Below are 23,759 nucleotides of genomic sequence, written 5' to 3' on the forward strand. Positions count from 1 at the left end.
GATTCCATTTCCGCGTCTCCAATCAGCGATTTACTCAAGTGGAACGCGATATACCATCGCTTAATCATCTCTCGCTCTCTGTTTCCCTTTCTTCGTTGCTTCCTTTTTCTTTCCCGTCCCGTTCGTCGTTTCCTCCTATTTCATCCACTTTCTCCACGAGGTATCGTTCCATTTCGGTCTGATTTTTCCTTCTTCTTCCCTCGTTCCCCTCCTACAGTTTTCTCTCGAACACCAAGGACTCGACTAACTGGATGTTGCCTCCTTAGCCTCAGCTTCTGGCGCGGAACTTCCATTTAATTAACCGGCAGCTCGTGCCGCGATACTTCACTATCGTCTCTCGTCGCTTATCCTCCTTCATCTTCAAGTCGACGAGAAAGTTTGGGTTGGGGCTCTTTCTCTCTCTCTCTCTCTCTCTCTCTCTTCCCCTCCCTCTCTTGCTGTCTTTCCCCCCTTCTTTTTATATCACTGATGTTCTTGGCGAACTCCGACGCTTATAGTTTGTTACTATGCGTGCACGTAAATCCGTTCTTGCGATACTTTATCCAACAGATACGCGCTGTTTACCGTGTATTCGCGAGATACGAGTTAGTCCTTCGAGAAATTGAGATTATTATTCAGTTATTTGAAACGCTACTGAATTTTTAGGTAATGCATAATCTACTCGCACTTTGGCTAGGGAAATTTGGTTAAAAGTAGCGTAGGATAATTTTTGTATCTTCGTAACGATTGAAATAATTGGTATCATGTGACGATTTGTTCGATTTATTTAATTTGTATGCGGATAACAGAATAGAATCGTTATCTTATAAACAGCGGCATTGTTTCTTCCGATCGTCGCCGAAAGTACCAGCGTCGTTACTTCCAATCATACATACGTCAGAATGGTTTGAGATAACCTCGTTCTATCTCGTCACACTAGTAGCTATCTTCTAAGGTTAATAATAGCCGCCTCGTTTTCGAACTTAGACAATGCGACATCGATTTCCCAACTAATTCCGCGCGTCGATACTCTCTAAACGGTATTCCTGTATCATTATGCCAGAACTTTCGTTTCTCGTGAAACTAAGCGTTTAAAGTTTCTAAAAGTTCGATCCTTGGTATATAAATTCATCCTATTTATGTGTTTGTGTTATTCACCTGCTGCAGAGATAAATTTATTACGATCAGAGGGAGACAAATATACCTTATTTTTTCAAGTGAAATAATATAACGATAGGACCAAGAATTAGATTTCGGATTAAATTTTGATCAATAACTAAACGCGCATATTTGTAGCTATAGTCTATCGACATTAAATAATCAAATCGAGTCAGTTAATACATCCAATGAATAATTTTCATCGTGTTAAATGCGGTGAAAATTAATAAATCAAAATAATCCCTTGTTCAACCTGTATTTAGTCGATCGAATACATCGCGAGATACTCCATAGGCCGTTTCGTAAAGCGATTAAAAATCTTTCGCCGCCGAAACTCTCGGTTCTTACCTGAAGGGTGAGGCGAATATCGAATTCCGTTTGACCCATCAACGCCAGGAGCGAAGGGGTATTAACGACTGACCTCGGTCGAATGGAGAAATAACGAGGTAACCAGGACACATCGGCATCAGTAACCCCATAACGGGATGTATCGCTCTTTTTCACCCTTTTCTTTCTCTTGTGTCCTGTAAACCTATCATCATTAACCTTCAGCATACTTTCTGTGTGCTTTTTTCTCTTCCATTTCTTTTCTATGCTCTTTGCGCCATATGCTTGACGCCTTTTACCGGATTATAATTTTATTTGACCTATAATTTTAATTTCCCTCTTATCGTTCATCTTGTTGGACGAAATTATTTATTTAGGAACTACTTTATTTGGTAACAGTAAAATCCCATTATAGATGAAACAAAAAGATAAAAGAACATAAAACGCGTTGTGAAGCATTGATTGATCAAAGAAATTTTACATGCAAGTGTAGGCATGGAAACTACTACCAATATGTGTCGGAATAGGATATATCGATGTTCTTCAGGATCAATTAACCTTGGCTGCCATATGGATCGCGTATGATTCTTAAGTACTTATAGAAAGGTTAGTTACGATAGATAATGTTGTACGAAGCTCGTATTATGTTTGGTAACCGGAACTGTCCGATTGTTTGATATTTCTGGAGGTAACAGTTAGCACCGCGATACAGTAGGCATTAAAGTGTTTACATAGGTACCATCTAGGAACAGGTTACGGTGTTGGTACGAGTAATTTGAAGCCGATCTAGCGTTATAGATCCTCGACCAACCGACTATAATAGTCTGTAAACGTTATAATCGAGGATGATTAGTAACAAACTGCTAAGTCTAATGCACACGATACTGTCTCACACGTACGATCCACATTCATATTCAACTTAGCATCACGCTGAAGAACCAAACATTATCTTAATTCATTCGAGTGTTTTTCTATGTTGTTACTTCAGCAACGCCAATCTTTGGATATATTCTGCGCGATCATAAATCAGAACGTTAAAGAGGGACAGCCATTGGTATAGTCACTTGTAGGACCGTTCCATAGAAACACGTATATCTCTTTAAATCTTGCACTGCAAGAATGATACATCACACACCGACGATGACGATAATACAGTAGACCGGCTGTCGTAAAACACATACGGGATATTTATAGGATTAATTTCTATCTGCATAGGCGATGTCATTTTGTAGAGGTTTGCGAATCTGAGAGCAAAACACACGAAATATGAATAAGATAGGAAAAAGGATTCGTCAACTGGTTCATCGATACCAGTATATTTCTAGCGTAAAACGAAATCCTCTATAACAACCCTGAAATGACGATTTTTGTACACGAGCCTTCTTCACCTTTTTGATGTTCTACAATCAAACCTATAATATGCTACATACTATGTAACATGCTCGTATCTTGGTAGAAATGACAGCGTCGTGAATGATACACGGTTGCTCAAAGAGTCCCCAGCTTACGAACGTTACGAGGAGTTCGTTGAGCCGTAAAATGTTCAAGATTCCTCTCGAAACGCGATTTCAACTGCCGATTCGCGGAACACGGTGAAATTCCAATGCATCGTGCTCGATAAAATGTATTCGAGTAGTTCGGGCCGTAGAAAAATTCCTGGGGAAACCGCGATGGTACACGTTCGTTCTCGAGAGAATCAGACTCTGAGAATAAAGGGGAACGTTCTTGCTGTAACCAGTCGCTGAAATAACGACGAGCAGTTGGTGCTCGTGCGTGGTAAGGTCCAAAAGTCGTCGGGCTGTTAACGGCTGCTCTTACGCAATTTCCTTCTTCCTCATTTTTCCATGGCGGCTGTTTTTCCTCGGCTGTTCGTGTCGGTTGGACAGACGAGCCCAGCGAGCGAGAACGCGGCTCTGGCTACGTTCAAACAGTGGATAAATATAGACCGACCACTGAGTACCTCACGGACGACGATGAACAGGCTCCCTGGTTGCGCGCATACCGTAATTATACGACAATTAGAAAGCAAGGACACACTTCGCACCGGCGTTGCCAACGACGCTAGTAGCGTCGACGACTCGTTGCTAGACGCATCAGAGAGATGCGTCGTTCTCTCCTATAGGTAGCCTTTCTCTTCCCTTTGCTGCCTGTCTGCGTTGCAGTATCCCCCTGTTTCGCGTCTACCTCTCGTACTCTGTGCGTGTCTCTTCGTTTCTCTTCTTCCGATTGTTTAACGAGCTTTCATGGAATTCAAGGAAAACCATTTACCAGCAAACAGTAGCGCTAATGCCATCAAAAGTAGCGGAGTGCGGCCTTTGCTACACGATAATGGTCGATGCTCGTAACTTTGATGACAACCTGGTTAATGCAGTCGACACGATGACTTTGTTAAAAGATCGCGACCGCGACCTACTAAAAGTGCTAAAGCGTTTATTATACGTGTATCGATTCTCGTAGCGTATGAAAGGCAGGTCCAATAAATTTTCGACGAATTTCCTGCCGGAGTATGGAGATATTATAATTGGGAGATGTTCATGGTTTAATTAGCGCGTTGTAATTACGTGATAGGAACGAGTGGACCTGCTCTGGATACATAGAAGCGTGGTGGTATTTAATAATCGAATTGTATTAATTGGCGGATTTACAAGGAAAACGACAAACTCTTAAAATATTGCATATCTTAATAATTATATCTTTTCAACTGCACAACTTCGCTTATCGATTGTTATTGTTTCCATTTGCAATGATGTCATATTTAAAATACGCCTGTTTAATCATAAACTGGCATTAAAATAACTAAATCAACACGAGTGTACTTATCTTGCTTTTATCTTGTAATTTTCACTTGGAAAATTCGTCGCGTCAACGGAGGTTCATTTTGTCGTCGCCGAGACAACTTTCTCTTCAAAATTTATCGTCTGTCGCAATGAATAGCAAAGAATAAAACGAAGTGGTGGAAAATTGAAACAGATTTTCGGCATAATCGGGTGATTGGTCCCGTAGGAACGTGCGAAATATTTGGAAATATGTATTAGGTTGTCCGAAAAGTTTCTTTCGTTTTATAAGGAAATAACAGACGTACAATGTTTTTTGTTTTATATTAGTTTATTGAATTATGCACGAACATAATAATAGAAATATAACGAAATAGATCATACCTAATTCAATAAAATAATATAAAATAGAAATTGTTGCTCATCTATTATCACCTTATGAAACGAAAGAAACTTTTCGGACAACCTAATATTAAGTATAGAAGTTGAATACGGCGTTGTTAATATTGTTCGTGGCGCTTCCAACGCAATACAGTCGTTTCTCGGTGGATCGTCGATTTATAGTTATTTTTACCGTTGCATCATGCAGCCGTGACGTTACGAATTTCGCGTAGCGTGCACAGGATCGTGATTCATCAAGGCCGACATTGCACGGATTAATTTGTACCCTCGAACACGGATTCGTGCGTCTCACGACGTGTTTTAACATTACATTCGTTCATCGAGGGTAATTAAGTGTCTGATTCCGAATTACTATTTAGCTACGTAAACTAGGAGAATGATACGCTTCGTCATAAACGTCGGGGACTTGAAACTACTCAAACTCTGTTTTTAGTCGACGTTCTGAACATGTAATGTCAAATTCCTTTATCTCAATTCTTGGATTTATCTCTTTAATTTGATTCTTCGTTAATATCAGCTTATTAGTATTAATTGGCGACATCAAATGAATTTAATTTTTCGTTTCGTACTCCAGTTAGTCGGTTAGCTTCGTTGCTGGAATAAATATCTAACGGATGGAATATGGAATATGGAATATGGAATATGGAATATGGATTGCAACAAAGCGGTTAATTGTGTTTGTATCGATATTGTATAATATTGATGTACGGGTGATTACCGAAAACAGAATTACTGGATGGGAGCAGTGGGTTTCGTACGTTCGCGGTTAATTTATCGGTGAAAATCGATCGGTTGAAATTTTAATGCGCCGCCAGGAAAGGCGAAGAGAGTAGTTTTCGCGGCAGCGTGCGACCCGGTATCGTCGATTAATTATTTTATATCGTCGCGCACCGGGCCACGAAATTCCCTCGTGTTCAAATATCTCGGCCAGAAATTAAACTTCGGTTTCGCGGAATTACGCGAACCAGTCCCTCGTCACGACGGAGGCACGAATTCAATTTTTATCCCGAGTTAAAACAACGTTATCGTTCCCACAGAACGTGGCAAGCGTTCAACTCGAATTCATTCGTGATTTCGAACAGCTCTTTTCATTATTCACAACAGCCGGGAATCGTTTCGAGTCCCACTTGTGATTTCCTGCCTCGGCGTCGTTGCTCGGCCATCGATATCGATAAAGCGATTACACCCGTTGCTTATGGGATTGCGTTATGGGATTACATGGCAGAGTCATTCAAAATGATAGATTTCTTTCGCCGATAATCCTGATACTCGGTTTTGCAAGTTCAACGACACTGACGTTTCATCGATTGTCCAAGATTACGATGATAAAACGATAAGCCGTTTGAATCGTCATCGATATTTTTTATTATTACAAATTATCCTGAAATTGATTTTTCTTTTTTCTTTCTTTTTTTTGTGAACGAAGATTTCTATGTATTACGAAATAAAAGAGAAGATACGATCTGTTTGCGAAATGTTAGAACGGTTCGCGCGAATACGAGATAATCGTATCGATCGGTATGCAATATGCAAGAATTGGGCCCGTGTATGCCAGGGTTACGCTCAAATATTTAGCGAGATTCCATCGCATGCTCGTTTTCTGTATCCCGCGATATTTTCACCAGGAACCGTTTAAAGATCCTGACGTGTATGCTGCTCCAACAAAGAGGTGTTTAACGCGTGACGAGGTTATAGAGAGAGCGAGTTTTCACAGATGTTCCGGGTCAGCCAACAGCGAAGGGAAATAATCGGTTGAGCAGAAATTGCTAAAAGCGGCGACGAGTGAGAGAGAGAGAGAGAGAGAGAGAGAACGTTTTCTCTCATTCTGTCCGAATACACTGAGATAGCGATCCTTCCGCGGTACCCTAATTAAATTGAATCACGAAATACCCAGAGCAGGAAATACCCAATGAAGACGTACATTAACAAATTAAAGTGCCTCGTCGTTCGAGAGATCCCTGGACACTTGCCAGTCTTCGTCTGAATGCTAGTAAAAACCGGCTTCTCCTTATGAATCCTTCGTTCCGATCGATTACGAACGGAGAAACTGCCCCGTCTTTAGCACGCTTTCTATCCCATCCTCTTCGAACTTACCGTGACGCTCGAAAAATCACCACTCGGTGCGAACGATCGTGCGCTCTTTCGTTCCTCTGGTGGGCGTGAAAATCCACTTTGGTTGTTTTGTCGCTCAGCGACGCACCACTCAAACGCTGACCCGTTTCTAACGGATGTTATCCTGGTTGTTCGGGTTCTGCTTGGCGCCGGTATCGATCGCTTTCGCCCCACCGTTACGCTACTATCCGACGATTTCCCCGATATCGGAGATCTCGGTGAAATTGAGATAAAATATGCGATCTTTCGCGGGACGATGCCGGAGAAACGGCGCAGTGTTTAATTTTCTCTCTGCAGTTCCATTCTAGATGAACGAGTAACATCGTGTAGCGAATTGTTCGGACTAGAACAAAGAAAGGCACGTAACGTCGTATGGATATCGATCGTCGAAGTTGTCGTTCGTCCCACGATCTTTCCGTTCTTTGACGTTCTAGCAAAATTTTTCATCGTTCGTAAAAATGCGAAGAGAAAATGGAAAAATGGAGAGCAAACGGGAACCGACGGGATATACAATCCCGTCGTTTGGAAGCATTTCTTTCTTTTTTTTTTCTTTTTTTTTTTTTTTTGAGTTATCGATAAAAGCGTCGCTTAGACGGGAACGTTTTCTGTTCGGGAGAAGAGAATTTCTGGGTATGTTTCGTTCTCGAACGGATACCGATTAAACCGTAAAATGCGAATCACGAGATGCCCAGGCCGCAAATACGTCGACGGCGGGATAAACCGACATCGTCGGTGGGACGAGATGAATCAATAAACCACGGCATCGTGATCCCGCATGCCGAACGTTTACGCGCCCGGCGTCCTGCCACTTTGTCGTTTATTTTCGCTAGCTGCTGAAAAGTTCTGGGAAAATACTCGGTCCTAGCGTATTCTAAAAACGACCCCGTTTCTCCTCCGATTGCTTTCCATTCGATTTTTCTCTTTACGATATTTCTATATTTTTCCCCCTTCCTTTTCTTTTAGATTTAGTAGACGGTCGTCATCGATACTCGCGTCTCCTCTCCGTCCTGTTTCAGCATCTTTATCCATGAACTTTGAGACGAGTCACGCTCAGAGAATATCATCTGCGCGAGTGGCATCTTTCCTTTTGTTCCATCGTCCCTCGGTCGAGATTAATTGCGCCTCGCGTCGCATAATCAGCCGCGTAACCGTCTACGGATTATGGAAATGCTTTATCGCGTTATACGACCGCGCGTTGCTTACCATTTTACGATTCGACTCGCCGATACGTTATGCTTTCTTATGTAAGTATCCCTGAGTGAGGTTTCAAGGGTGACGACGCGTCAGAGGCGCGTGTAAAATACACGAGTACCGTAACTATATAGCTACCTGCTAAACCTGCACGAGCTCCTGTATTATCCTCGAAGTTTGTGATACGTATATACAGAGTGCTTCAGAAACTTATATCATCCTTTGTTTCATATCTTCTCCATATTCTATCGATTTCAATTAATTTTTATGTCACACTTATGAAACCCATCTGCTTATTTTCAAATCGTTTTTAACAGGGTATTTGAAAAGGTTGGACAGGGGATTTCGAAGGCTTGACGGAAGCATAGGAATATCATCGGTTTGGGAGTATATAATACGTCCATGTAATACACTGTATAAGATACACGGTTGTATTGACCGAATATCCGAAGATCGACGAAAATCGATAAACGTCTGATGGGTGGAGATCTCGAGCTCGAGCGATTCAAAGACGCGTTTGTCGCCGTAAGAATGATTCAGGCAGTTCTCTATCCTCGAAGGGATGCATTCTACCTGCGGCCTGAACGGTATTGACGTTTCTATCGTCACGGTTCACCGGTCCAGACGGCCGTACCACATGAAAGTTAAATTTCAATCGCGACCAGAACCGGACGGAACGGATCTCCGGCATTCGTGTGACCCATTTTGCTGAAAATTTCCGTGCTCCGGCGAAAGGCAGGCTTTTGCTCCAGGTCGAAAGACATCAGAGATCGTGAGTGCCATTAAAGGGTCCTTTCGTGGCTGCAAAGACAGCGAATGTATAGTATACGATCTGCTCAAAGACGATGACGCGACGAACGAGGGAAATTCGCTGCCCGGTATCGTCCTCTCAGTCGCGTTTTACAGCTTTTGCTCCGTAAAAGCGTTCTCTCGTGGGCGGAAGCGAAACGGCTGTAAACTTAGCCGTCACGCAACTTCTGGCACTGCAGTTTTCAGCTTTTAGCTTCCGATGCTTCCCGATAATGATTCCCTTGGTTGATAGAATGGCAGCGTCTTAGCGATTAATTCATTTGCAACGAATGACGTGTTCACCGTTTGTACGTCAAGGATTAGCTGATAATTTTCGGGTACAATTGCGTCACATTCGTACATAGCAGAGTCTTCCTTTGCTTTTATTCGTTGCAATAGACATATATTCATTCAAACAGATACATTACGTCCTCGATTTTTGCTTTTCCTGCTTACTGGACAAGACGGATAAACTCGTCCTTTCTCATCCGTTTACTCGGCTATTTTCGCCGCTTGACATTGCTTTGAACTTAATAATTTATTTATCCAAGCATTCACGATTGAATGTATCGTTACATCTCAATTATAACTCACGTTGCAACCGATCTAGTTAAAAATAATTCGTCTTTGCCCATTTCGTATTTCACATTTGACGAGTGTATATTTCGGTTCATATGGTTCAACGTTGTAGCTTGGATTGTTTCTAAGTTTCTTATTTCCCCGTTTAACGAGAGAAATCGCAGGAAGCCATTCCTGTTCTGCGTTCTTCAACTTCTCAAAACGTTTTCATTAGCTACACGAGATGTTAACACGACTGACACGCAACTTTAACTACATGCGATACTAAAACGTCTGCGATATAATTTCCAAGGCAAGATGCTGGATTTCCTTGGAATTTCGTCTGGATCTATTTGTTTTCAATTAATCTCGTTCGTTAGATTATCCGCGGCAAGAGTCGAACGTTTAGTCCAAAGATTAATATCTACAAATAGCTGTTATTTGGTCGTGAACGAGAAAATTCCCGTTTAATAAGAAGTGACGTCACTGAAAATGACGCGAACCCACGAAGGTGTACACATCTTTCAAAGGAAAGAACATAAATACCGTTCTCATCTTTTGAAGATTTCTCATTCCACGCATCGTTCCCGCGTTACTCTGACGTATGACTTCTTTCAAATACTTGAACCCTGTGTTGCCTTTCCAAACATCCTCTGTCATTCTCCGATCACGTATATAGAGTGACATAAAGATAACGCTGCTCGACGTTTAATATCATATATTACATTTTTGTGACTTGTTATCATCGTAGGATCTTGCTACCTTCCCTGGCAATCTCGTTACATGATTTTTCCGTCGTTCGTTGTATCTACACGCGTGCATACGCTGCTCGAAGAAAATGTTTCAAAACAAATGGCTCGATTCCAGCTAATGAATTAGAAGCGACAAGGTCCTGTTTACTTGATAGATTCATGTACAGAGTATCGCGAAATATGTGGCTGACGTTGTTCCATAAAAGAATTCGTGCGCAAGACTTTCCAAGGTCGAGTTTTATCTTCCGAGTTATAAGGAATTTAATTTTATCCTAGATGTATGTACATCGAACACGAAAAAAGTAAACAAACACAAACAGCAAATATAAAGATTAACGTGATACGGAAAACGATCCTATAATTGTTTTTCATTGTGTATATGTATACATATCACAAAAGAGGAACTCTTACTGGAAAATGATTGGAAGGAAAACAAGCTTGCGAACAGCGAAGAGAGACGCTCGTATAGTCGCGGATAGGCGCGAGTACGCGATAGAGTTGGGCGAGGAATGTCTGTGATACCGGGGGGATCGATAATACCCAGCAACGTGTCGGTCGACGTGATGCACACGTATATACGCGCAGATGCACCGCTCTGCTAGAGGGCCACACGTTGCACACGTGTGTGTACGTGTTTCAGCCCGTGTGGAAGAGAAATGTACGAACGTGCCGCTACGTAGGCAGACATCGGCGCGGCGTCGAGAGAGTTAAAACAAAGTGTACGAGGCTGGTTGCATCGGTTTTGCACGCTTCCTCGATTCAATCCCTCTCTTTCACCCATTCTGTTCCTCTCCTCCTTTCGTTCACTACCCCTCTTCATCGTTTCCGCTCACGCGGTTTCGTACTCTTCTTTTCGTCGCGCGTTATCGACTCACGCGTGTCACGAGCTCGGCTTCGCTCGTTAAAGCTTGATTGGCAGCGTGACGCGACGAGTTATTAAAGAGATACGAGATAATCGCGTGCCCTCCACTCGCTGCAACCTATCGATAGCGTCCTAGGTATGTAAGTATGCCTTGCGCGTGCGTGATGCGTGAGATTCGATAAAAGCGGTCGATTTTAGAGGTCGATGTAGACAAGATACACACCTACTCACATAATGGTATCGCAAAGCTTGCTTTTGTTGGTCAGAAATAATTTCGTAGATCTAATTTACGGAGAAAATTCCTTTTTAAGTAAGTTAATCTGAAACGTGATACAAATATTTGTTATAAGATAAGATTTCGTAGCGTTTCCTTTACAAAGTTTTCTTTTGTTTCGAACGATCTGTTAGCTATAATTTACGAAACAAAGGTGCCTTTATTTAGAAGTTATAAGATAACTATTCATATATTGCATGAAGATTCGAGAAGACGAATAAAACGGTAAACGACGAGATTAAAATAAATATTTTCAATTAAACGAACGATACTTTGGTAAGAAATATACGTAGCACCTAGAGAGGAAGAAAATGCGTAAACACAGCAGTATTTCAGACTCAATCCGAAGAAATAAGAAAACGAAACTCACTGCTGAGAAATATAATTCTTGAATTATGAATTGTTTCATGCCGCGATCAGGCGTGCTCAGTTATCTTTGGGTTTGTTCGTTTATATTTATGGATTGTCTATTTACAGTTTCATTCTGCTTGTTTATCCTTTCCACTTTTTCATTTAGATACGACGTATTTATATCCAACTTATTTTCATTTTATAATATTCGAAGCATAATGAAACAACGTTCCTGGCATATTATTGAGAAGTAGTACTTTGCAAGTAGGATCGCGCTGATTCGAAACGAGCAAACGAAGCAGCAGGAGGCGTATAATACGGATGTAAACGCGTCTTTTATCGTCGAGTTAATTGGCTGTGCAGAATCGAAACACGGAAGCACGCCCGGAGGAAGGTAAATTAATCGGGTTCCGAATTTCCTCGAGGCTTGTGCTATTATCCAATGAGATACGACTGCACGAAGAACTGGACTAAAATTCGCAGTAAAATTGGTGACGTGGCGTATAACGTGTTCCGCGAAAAAGTTTACAAATGTACATTGTGCGAACTAACATTGTATAATATTTGGCTATCCGAGTAATTATACGTATTTTTATCGGATAAAATTACCCTGTTATGACGATGACGAAGGTTATTGATTTCTATTACACCTTACCCTACTTACATAAATAATTTTTATAAGTAAATAAAATTGTAATTAAGAATTTCTAATTAAGAATCCTTAAGGACGTAGAAACTTAAAAAGACAAAAGTAAAAATTGGGTAATGGTCAGAATCATGACATTTTCCCGGTCAGGCAGCCGTTTTAAAACATTGTGTGGCACAAACGGTTCCAAGTCTAAAATTGGATATCATACGTAGTCGAAAAAGCAAGATTAGGCTTCGGGTATGTGAACTACGAGGGAGAGGATGTTGTTAGTCACATTCACGACCGGCCAGAGAATGACGACGCAGTTTAGCTGCCAGGACGTTACTTTGGATTTATTGCGTCCCCAGTCGGGGACTCTCTACTGGCCGAACGGTCGACGACGATGACACGATTCTGTTCGTTTTGTTGGTTATCAGGTATTCAAGGGAAATTTCGCCGAAGCAATGATCAGTCTTCTTTGAAAGCAATTGCTTGTCTCTGGGCCACCAATTACTTTACCCTTTTAAAGATTTTTCTCATTTTTCATATACTTCTCAACTTCATTATATTAATTTACAATCGATATTTGATTTTTAAGAAAGAAACGACCTACTTTTATAACCGAACTTATCACAGTTAGATGACACAAATAACAATTGAATTAACGACAGAAATAAAAATTGAAAAAGACAACATTTGTATCATCACTGTTCTTTTCTTTTCGCTTTATAGAGTCGATCATTGTATCTTCCAAGTATCTCAGTTATAATTCCATTTTATAAACTTTCTTTCGTTTTGTACATTTCATTTATACACTTATTTTGTCTTTTATCTTGCCGTATTTATTCAACATCACCCGACAATCTTCCATTCCAACCACGCACTTTCCCTACCTCTGCCGTCCGGAATAACAAAATTTTGGCTGCGAGCATATTTAAATTTGCCAGCTCAAGGTAGTTTCGCATTCGTCGACCGCACAACGCCAGGCTTTTCCGTTCAGTTTACCGAAATGGATGTTAATTTTCGCCATAAACCTCGTGTAACGACTTGTAATTTCAGGTACACCCGCCAATGTGCCGCAATTCCACACCGGTCCGTTTATACGTTTCCACCTCCCTCATACTTTCCTTTCTCTCTCTTTCTTCCATCATCGACCGTAGTGGTTTCATCGTTTCTTCCTCTAGCTCGTCTACCTGTCTGTCTCCGTGCTCGTCGTTTTCACTCGCTTGTCGTCGCGACTGGCGTCCTCCGCGCGCACACGCTACCTATTCATCTCGATTATTATACCGACGACGGACGGAGGCGGGATTTCATAAAAGCTCGGTGCAACGAACGCGCTCGCTGACCCGCTTTTATTATTTCCTACACTCTCTTCTTCTTTTCGCGTTCCGTTGTTAATTGCCAGGAGCAACAGGTTCGTCTAGGAGGGTCCGTAGGCGGCCTGTTCGGCCTCTGGTCCTTCCACGGATCTCCTAGATGAACTGCTCTTCGCGTCACGATCTGTCCAACATCTGACATCCTCCATTTTTTCATACGAATTTCAGATAAACGTATTATATGTCGCGTGCAATGTTTTCCTTTTATTTTTCTTTTTATATTTTTCATTCTTCTAGCTTCCTTCGCTTTAGTTTAGAGTAGAGTTAGGATTTTTAAAATTCATTTGTTGGGTAAGCTTAATCGTTTAAATTTAGTTGTAAATAAAGTTCGTGACGAGAGAACATGATGCGTCCAATTTTTCTTGTTATATGACGCGATATTTAAAAGAATTGAAATGTATTTTTCGTTCCTTTTCCGTTGATTTGGAAGTAGCGGAACAGAGTGTTGGATAGATTGCATCGACGGTAACGAATCCTTTGATTGCAAAAGCGATTTATTTAGTCAACCGTATTTTACAATTGAGATCTCAATAGCAATATACATTTCATTGGATACAGCGATTGGATACAACGTAAACGCGGTAAATTTGATTGCCATTGTTACCATTGCCGGTATTGTTTGATTGATCTTTGATCCATACAATTAGAATTACCCTTTACCAAATTAATATCCCGTGAACGCGATACGTTAACAACGACATAAATATCGAATTAGAAACGTTCCAATATTCCCTTCAAGTTCGTTTCATCCAGATACCGTTTCGCTAGGTATCGATTCTACGTTTCCAACAAGTAAATCCGCCATTGACGTAAGTACCGTCGTATATTCATGCGGATAAAGCCTATGATGCTTTCATATCTACACTGTTACAAGTGTCGCTTATCAACCTCGAAACGAACGTTCCTTATCAAATTTTGGTCTACCAAACAATCGATCGGTATCCTTGTTTCTCGTAGTTTGCAGTTTGCACCGATAAATCCAGTGTCGTTACGATCGAGTTGCCTCGAATCGGTTCCACCCAACGATTTACGTAACAACCGTTTCGCAGTAGCGAACGATTAAAACGATTGGAAGTTTCTGCGAATCTATCCGACAATCTTATCGAACGCCTCGACATAACTCGACTTGAATCGTCGTTACGTTAACGATTTCGAATCGCGAATCGAATACGAGTCGCGAGTTTCCTCTCTCGATGGTTTGGTTAAAAAATGTTCGCTTGTCCCTTTCCTTTTGAGTTTCTTTTCGGAGTTTACGAGCGGAAACTGGGCGCGGTGGTGTTCGAAAATCTCACGTTTCTAATCGACGAAACTTGCAACAATCTAGGATGAACTGATTATCGGTTTCGACGAGAGTTTCTGTCTGTGCGAGATAAGCTTTGGATAAGCGCGGAAAACGAATCGAGCCGGAAAAGGACGGATGGAAACAGAAGGATAAATCTTTAATGCGATTTGGATCGAAGCTGCGTATAATTTAACGAAAGATACGGGCTCACGATTGTACACGGGCGAAGAGTTAACTACAACATGGCGAACAACCGGAACCGAGGTAAACAAAACGCGATTGAATCGTTCAGCGAGGATTAATTTTTTTGCCCTAACTCTCTCTCTCTATTTCTCTCGATGCAACTCTCCCATGTTTTCGGGAACCATTGTTTAATTTGTTCCGCTAAAATATTGGCATTTCCATTGTACTGTCCTTGTGGAATATTGCAATTAATCGAATCATTAAATCAGAGTTATATTTTAATCGTTGGACAAAGAATTTGGTGTCTTTTTATCAATTTGGGGTTTATACTCGTATAAAGATAAGGAAGCAAGATATATGAAACGTACTGTGGATAAAGGAAAGTTTAACTTGTTTGCTAGTTGTGTACGCGAATGTTAGTAACTTTCGTACGAGAAATTTTTCTATCATGCCTATAACATGTAATAACTACTGTGGGACGATGGTTTCTACTTCACCACTGTGCAACGTACTGTTACAATCGCTGTTTCTCTGCAAATTTAAGGAGGAGATCGTTTACGTACACGAATAGGCTACACGAATTAACGTTATTTTGTAAATTGAATAATTGTCTAATGCACACACTGTTAAATTAATGTTGGTAATATTACAAGTGTCGGACCTTCTACTTTTTTCGAGTAGGTAGCTGATTTCGTTGTAAAATCTATTTATCGAATGATCTACACGAAAATTAAACTCATCAACTTCCACTTTTGAAATATTATTAATGTTGCTATTACAATACACGATTGGTATGAAACTTTTCAGAAATCAAAACCCAGAAGTTAACCAGCTACGCTTCTGTGTGGCTCGAATGATGATCTTTTCAAACCGTTTATCTTTTGAACGTTCTTTCGTCCGTCGTTACGCATATAAACGAACGGTGAACGAGAAAGAGAAGACTCGAAACCGAGTAGACACCCGCGAAGAAGCGCGATCGCGGTCGACTCGTTCGTTATTCGAGGAAATGAAATCGTAATTAGCAGGCGGTCGATCCGAAATCGTCGTGGTGCACTTTCGCGACGCGATCGACAATACCGGGAATGGATTGCCTCAATTTGTCCGATTGAAACTATCCCGACACTATGCTTGGAATTCCTATTAACCTTTCTCGATCTCCGTTTCTCTGCGGCTCTCTTTTACCCTCTCATCGTATTCTCCTCTCACCTATGCCGTGTTTTTCTATCTTTCTTTCACTCTGGTTAGTCGAGCTGTTTTCGCTATATCTCCGTCCACCCCCACCTCACGGCAGTTTGGGTCTGCTTCGCCGCGATATTTCATTTGGAACAGCCGGGAGGGGAATCTTAGGCCGATCCTTTAAGGGTCCCCCTTCTCGTGTGTCCCTTCGTTACTTGCATTTATACACGTCGCTTTTACTTGTGCCTCCGGTCTTCTCTCGCTCCTGCTGCCTCGGAATGCGAGCCATTTTTTAGCCGGTAACACGCTGCTTCGTTGATAGTTCCTTCCGGGAGAAATTAGGCTGAACAGTCTGATTTATGCGTTACGCCTTCGTCGAGAGATGATATCGCGATCACGCGCGGATACTCGCGAGACGAGCCTCGAGAAATCGTTTCTTAATGACCGTTTAAACGATGCCGATGTCCTCGAATCAATTTCGTCAGCGCGGTATGACGAACGTGAAATTGAAATTCCCTTTGCTGTAAATGTGCTTGCAGTTACATATCGTGTTAATCTGAGGTAAATATCTAACGTTTACGACGTTTATGAGGTGTAAATGCGAGGTTGAATTTTGAATGACGTACATATCCTGTGTAGGTATGATAGTATGATGTACGCGCGATAGGCCGAAGCAGCGAGTTTGTTTCCGTTGGGGAATTCGTCGGTGAATGAGTTAAAGTTCGTTAGTGATTCCGCCGAGGACCGTTAAAGTTCATTCGAGTTGGCTCTAGTCGGTTTCGAAATGGCTATGGTCCGACGATTGGAAATCCATTAAAATAAAGGTACATTTTGTTGGATGCCTTTAAGTACGAGTGCTACAGGAAGGAACGTGATAAATCGTTCTTCTTGTTTTCTCTAGAAAAGCAGTTCTAAAATTCCACGTATCGTCAAATAATTCTATATTACCTAAACTGTTTTCTCATTCGTTTCATCGATTAAATGTACAATACATATGCTGTACCTATTCTTGCATATTTTATAAATATCGATTAATCTAATCTCATAAATATCTCTATTCTTTAAAAAGTTAATCTATTTTTGCACATAACGGGTGATTTCTCTTCTCAACTCCAGTCGTGTTAAAATACCCTTGTTTGGTCGCCAAGCGATATAAAAATCCGACACAAAGTTATCAAGGTATTTCCTACGCAATTTTCATATTTTTTCAATCTCTGGTATAAAATACAGTTGTTAACGAAAAGACTTGGTTATTTTATCGAAAGTATTGGACGATCTCGTTAATCGTTTAATTCGAATCTAACGCGAAGAAGGTAGAGTCGGTAGCATGATGTATTAATCGTCGAGCAAGTAGAAATCAGTTAGAATAGATCTTGGCATGATATTTCAACTGGAAGACCGGGTCTTTCTTGCCCGTCGCAGGCATTCGCATTTATTACGAGCTTTATTCCGTTGAGCTTCCCGTGATCGGCTATATAACCGACGCAAACACGACCCACCTCGCCTTCATTCACGGCCCGGAAATCAATTATTCATGCAGGATTCCCTTCTCCGGATTCTCGACGGCCGCTTCTTCTTCCACGAACGCGACTCGATTGGATTTGAATCGCTAGAAAGCTGCGTAAAAAATCAAAATAGAGAGAGGAGCGAGTCGAACAACGTGGAGAAGGCAAACGTGGCCGAAGGAAAGATACGTTCGGCCGGATGATCGCTTTCTCCTGACGTTCGCCAATTTACGATTCCCCCTCGAAATTCATCTTCTTCCAAAGAATATTCCGAAAGTTATTCTATACGGAGTTTTATGAAACGTAGAAGAAAAATGACCCATTTTGAGAAAATTTTATACTAAGAATAAAATGGATATGTAGAGCGTATGATTCGATATTTTCGATTAAATCTTCTATCCTTCCGTTCATAGAACACTAATAATTCACTAATAATTAAGAACTACTAATTCACCTTTTTCCTACACCTCAAACTTTTCTATAGCATTTAAGAAACTCTGGAGGCGATAATTATTATAATTCACTATATTACTGCAATTCTTCCGAATATTATAGTTTTCACAAGTTCGTACTATATTTTATTTTTTACAATGTATTTTAGATCTCACGAATCTTACACGAATACGAAGCTCTGATCGATCGATCGTTTCGTTGATAATTTAGATTAATTGTCAAATATATGTAGGCAGTAGATGCCCTATTAGTTCTGAATGGCAATGTACGAAACTTTAGAATATATGTGTCTATTGAAAGTCGTGTTTCATTGATAGACGAATACAAATACGATAGAAAATTGAGCAAATGTTCGGTAACTGAAGTTAAGAACGAAGCGTAGTGGTCGTGCAAATATTCTTGGGATTCGTTAACGACACACAAGGGTCTCTGCAAGGGAGACGATTCGCTTTGTTCAACGCCAGAGGGTTTTGGATACAGAGGAGTAGCAATGCACGTTGGGATAATGGATGACTCTGGTTGGTAATCCGTCCGCGCTCGTTTCTGCCAGTCGATGACAAGCCAATGGCAGAAAGACGAAAAGAGGGACGGAAATGAGGGGCATAAGCTCTCAGGTCATTGGTTTCCGCTGGAGCGCACTGGTCTCGCACGTGCCAATTCGCGACACAAATTGCCTCTTAACGAACACCCCGCTGAATCAAATCTTGTGTACACTTTGTCGGAGAAACTTGCGAAAAATAGTTGCTATTACTCTTATCTTCGTAGAAATGGCGTATTTAGTTAACTAGTAGATCAAGAAAGATGGGTCATTCACCTTGTCAATACTTCGAAGTTTATTCATCTTTTATCATATTTATCAATTGTTCTCAATTATATTATATTCATATTTGCAAGAATTAAAGCAGATCCAACTAGATATTCGTTTATTAATTTCTGATTCTATGAGAGCAGAAGTTTCTGATTAAGGAAAAACAGATGGGAAGTCATCATTTTAATTCGATTACTTTCGCATAGAATCACATTACGCAACATATAGTGATGTTATAAATTAGTATTGATTACATTTGATTTTGTCGTTTCACGCGACAGAAGAAGTGTCGACTTATAGTAACGATATTTCATTTACAAGTAGAAAGCCTTCATACCTGATTCTTCAAAGTCACTCTCTTCCCTAATTACGAACTTTATGACAAATAACTTTTGCCATTTTTTTTATTCGTAATTCCATGGGACAAACGAATCGATCGACAAAAAGAGAACGATTAAATGGAATTGTAGGATGTACTTGCCAATGACTTTGAACGAGCGATTGATTTTGTACACGACGAAATTAAACCAATTATTGGTTAACAAGTTTCATCGAAGATCACGCGATACCGGTGCACCAGAGGCTCATTTACATTATCGCGCGGACGCTTGGTGTCGGTTCTCGTATCCAATTGACGAATCAATTAACCCGAATTCGAGCGGTGTAACGATTTTGTAGCGGTGAGCGGAGATTTATTGCGTCCTCGGAGCGGTCTGCAATTTTTCATTATTGATACATAGCCCGGCCGAGTTCGCGACAGAGTACAGGACGTTCTCCACTCCGACCAACCCGTGTGCACGGATAGATTTCGGGGATATCGTGTCCGTGTTGCTTCTTTTTCCCTGAACTCGCCGCGATCTCGCTACCGAACATTAATCACCAAAGTTTTCAAGGTTGCGTCCAGCCTCGGAATCCTGTCAGCCCAAACAGCATCCGCTAAAACGGATAAAACGTTCCGGACTCGGGGCATTTTATTCTGGACGTGGTTTTTCTTCTTTATAAACCATCGTCTTTATTTCTTTACAATATTTACACATAGTTTTATTTAGATTTAATTAGTAATTTAATAATAAAGAACAGCCAAGCTGAAAGTTAATTAGATATTTTTCACATCATTTGGTATATACCATGCGACAGTTGTAACACTATGTCGTCATCGATTCCCACAATGACGGAGAAATTTAAAAACTAATCGCAAGTGGCATTTGATGTTGTAACTAAAAGCTAGTTAGCTTTTTATATATTGTACAGAGATTACGAAAGTATATACAAGTTTCAAAAAAATTGGCAATTACGGTGTGTCCATTGCTAACCGATTCCATGTAGGATGATCACGAGCCGATGCTCATTGTGCAATGCTTCTTTCGTTTCTGATAGTGTTAGTTTCTCATTGCGTAGTAAACCTTTCAACAGCAGTTTGGATGCATTTGGACAGCATTTTCTCATAGATTAAAACGAAATCTTTCATTCTACAAATAAGATAAAGCGATCAGATTAGCAGTTTTAACATTTTATATCGACGTTTCTTTTCTTTATTCGTTCTTTAAGTGTTTGGTAATCCTTTTTCGCAAGTTCTCATTATCTCGTGGAGACGATGCGATTCAACTTTACTTAAAATTATCGCGAGTAACCGCGGTGGCTGCTCGCCGCTGGTCAAATAAATGTTATTAATATTACATTGTGTTCCGCTGGACCATTAATAATCGCGGCTTAAATTAGTTACGCGCGCGCACACGAAATGAATTGGTAAGTTCGTCCGGGGGAAGGGACCGGTAATTAATTTCAACCTCGCATAAGCGACTGTAAATTACGGCCTGGTCAGGTATCGGGGGCAGAAATTTATCGATCGATAAATGTTGTTTTTGCGTATTTTCTCTTCGTAAAGCCACAGGCTGTACGTTCAGGAAAACGATGCACACCCTGTACGAGCATTATTTGCAAGTAATCTGGGAATGTTCCAGCCGAATTAACCGAGGGTTACTTTTATAATCCTACCGAAAGCTGCATCCACAACATAGGGACATAATTCCAACGAAACCACTCCGAATCTCCTTCATTCTCAGAAATCCTTCAGGTCAATTTTCCCTCCCTAAATACCCTTCACAACTGGAAAGCACCGCAGGTCAAATATTTCTCCGAGATAGAATTTTCTGTGTTCTTTCTTATTCACTCTTAAATTGTATAGAAGATAACTGGAAAAACTAATCGATCTATGATTCATAATGGTTTTCTGCTTAGTTAAAAATTTCCTATCTACGATCCAACCTTTTTTTTCTGTCATTTTCATTTTTCCGATGTAAATCACATATAACAGAAACTTACTTATAGGATATAATACACGGAGATTTTCATATATTCGGTTGGAAAGAAGACCCATTGGATATTTTGTACAAATTTGAAGGCGAATTATGCAGATTTTATTTGATATGTATATTGCACCTATATACAATACGCTTCTATGTACTATAGATTTACTGTATATCGTCTCATTTTTCATAGCGACGGAGACATTTAAAAACTACATGGTCCACAAAATCGAATCCCACAGTAAATCGGTACATATCAACACTTTGCTATAATCGAATATCAAAGCGTAAACCTAACTCAAACAAAAATTAAATAATACCTTACCACCTTAAATCTCCAACCTGCGCGACTATTTCTCCTCTTAGAAGCTTTTTATTATCGGATCCGATGCGACCGATCGAGTAATTCACAGGATTGCCACGATCGTCTTTATCGAGCGGCTTAATTTCCGACGACGTTGGCATTTTGTTGCGTCGCATCGTGGATTCGGTCGATTCAGCTTACCGCAGAATTCCTCGGGATCTTTTATCACGACGTTTACACGACGGAGAGGGCCTTTCTTTTCGGCACGGGGGCGGCAGCGATGCATGGCTTCTCGGAACGTTGAATCCTCGTACATGTGTTTCAGAATGGTCGTGCTCTCCGCTCGAACGAGCCTCGCCGCCTCTTCCACCGTTTCTCCACCTCCTTTTGCCTTTCCTTCTCATTCTCTCTCTCTCTCTCTCTCTCTCTCCCGAAAGAGGCTGTATAGATTCCTTAGCTGTGCCGACGGGGCGGTATCCTTCCAATTACCGGATGCAAATATTGCCGCGACGAGAGCGCGCGGTTGAAAAGGTTTACCCCGGCCTGAGGACGTCGAAGGCTTTTCACCGGGGCCTCGTTCTTGCCCGGCGATTACGCGGCAATTAACCGATCCGCTCGATTTCGCGAACCTCTCGAGAATGCCGCTCGCGCACCGATCAGGGTCATTAGTCCGCTCGCGCGATTTATTCTTAGGGGCGGCGTCATCAGGCGAAAGATACGTTTGGCCGCCGTCCACCTAATGTACGGAATAGTATGTAATCATTATTGTAAATTGCACTTGACGATTGACGCTTCAGCATGATTTCTTTTTGAAAGTATTTCATCGCTTACCATAGAAATCTTATATGTACGTTCGTTCGTCATTGTGCCAGCCGCTCAAAATTGTTGGCATTATAAAAGAAACGACGATTCCTTTAAATAAATAAATATCATATTTGTGATATTTCTATCTTATGGTATTCGAGCTATTATTAATTACTTTTAGAAATGACACCTATTATTATAATATCCTTATTTCTTAGAAAAACATACGAGAAAGTTTGTGTCGTGTAAAGAGTAAGAGAGCATCAAATTGCTTTTTTCACGTAGATTCTACGATTTTACGAAATTGAAAGCGATCGAAGTATAGTAATATTATAATAAACGATGGCTCGGTTTTTAATTTCGTGGTTAGCGCGACTGACGTGTTTATATTTAGATACAAAATGTTTATTCTTTTTCAAGCAGGTCCTGATCTAAGGCTCGATCTAAGGTCCAAATACTATTTCACGGCCCTTACTTTCTCTCTCACACGTTCTGCACGAGTGATAAAACTTTCGACCCGTTCTCCGCAATGATAAATCACGTCGTTTGTATCGCTACGGGAAATGGAGTTGAAGAGAGAGAGAAAGGTCGAGTTGTTCGGGCGTTCGACCTTTTATCGTATCGCGTATTTTCAGCGATTCGTTCTACGTGAATCAGATTCGATCGTTTACTGCTCTGCAATCGGCTGCGGCAGTTGAGTATCGTCGTTACGTCGGTTCCGCGATCTCTCATTTGGGGTTGATCGATTTTATTTGGAGGTTTCGGGAGATCGAAATGGATTTTTTTGGTTTTTTGGTCTGGTTTCTATTTCTGGTTTCTATGCGTGTGGAATGTGGATCTCGTTAATAGTATACTTGGGAGAGATTAAAAAGTCAATGACTGTTTATGAGGTCGTAAAATGTTTGTAGCTAGGAAGAAATGTAGAGTTTTCGATGGTTGTGTGCGAGGAATTTTTTGAACGTCAGATTTACTCGATCGTTTGAAGTAGACGGTGCACCGATATGTACTGTAACCGTTACGAACTACCGGTTTCTCCTGTAATAACGCGGAACGAAACCATAGCCACGCTTTTATCGCGAACCACGTACAAATACTCTGCAACACGGATCGTAATATTTTTCTTTTTTCTTTTTCTGCGGCGTGATATCAAATTCGGAAAACCTGTTCCGTTTTCATCGAAGGTATGTTTACAAAATTTTAGAAGACTGTAATAGGACTTTTCGACATCCTTCAAATATTCCAAAATTCTCGCGATACTTTTACCACACATCGGTGCAAAATACGAAAAACCTGCAATGTCCTCTCAAAGGAGTATCGTTATATTTATTCGACTCATATCCTATCGATATACATAATATGATGTTTTAATAAGATTTCGAAAGATTCTTCAAGATATCGTCCTACG

This window comes from Bombus vosnesenskii, unplaced genomic scaffold (assembly GCF_011952255.1).
Source record: "Bombus vosnesenskii isolate JDL3184/JDL3185 unplaced genomic scaffold, Bvos_JDL3184-5_v1.1 scf7180000013542, whole genome shotgun sequence".
NCBI classification, from domain to species: Eukaryota; Metazoa; Arthropoda; class Insecta; order Hymenoptera; family Apidae; genus Bombus; species Bombus vosnesenskii.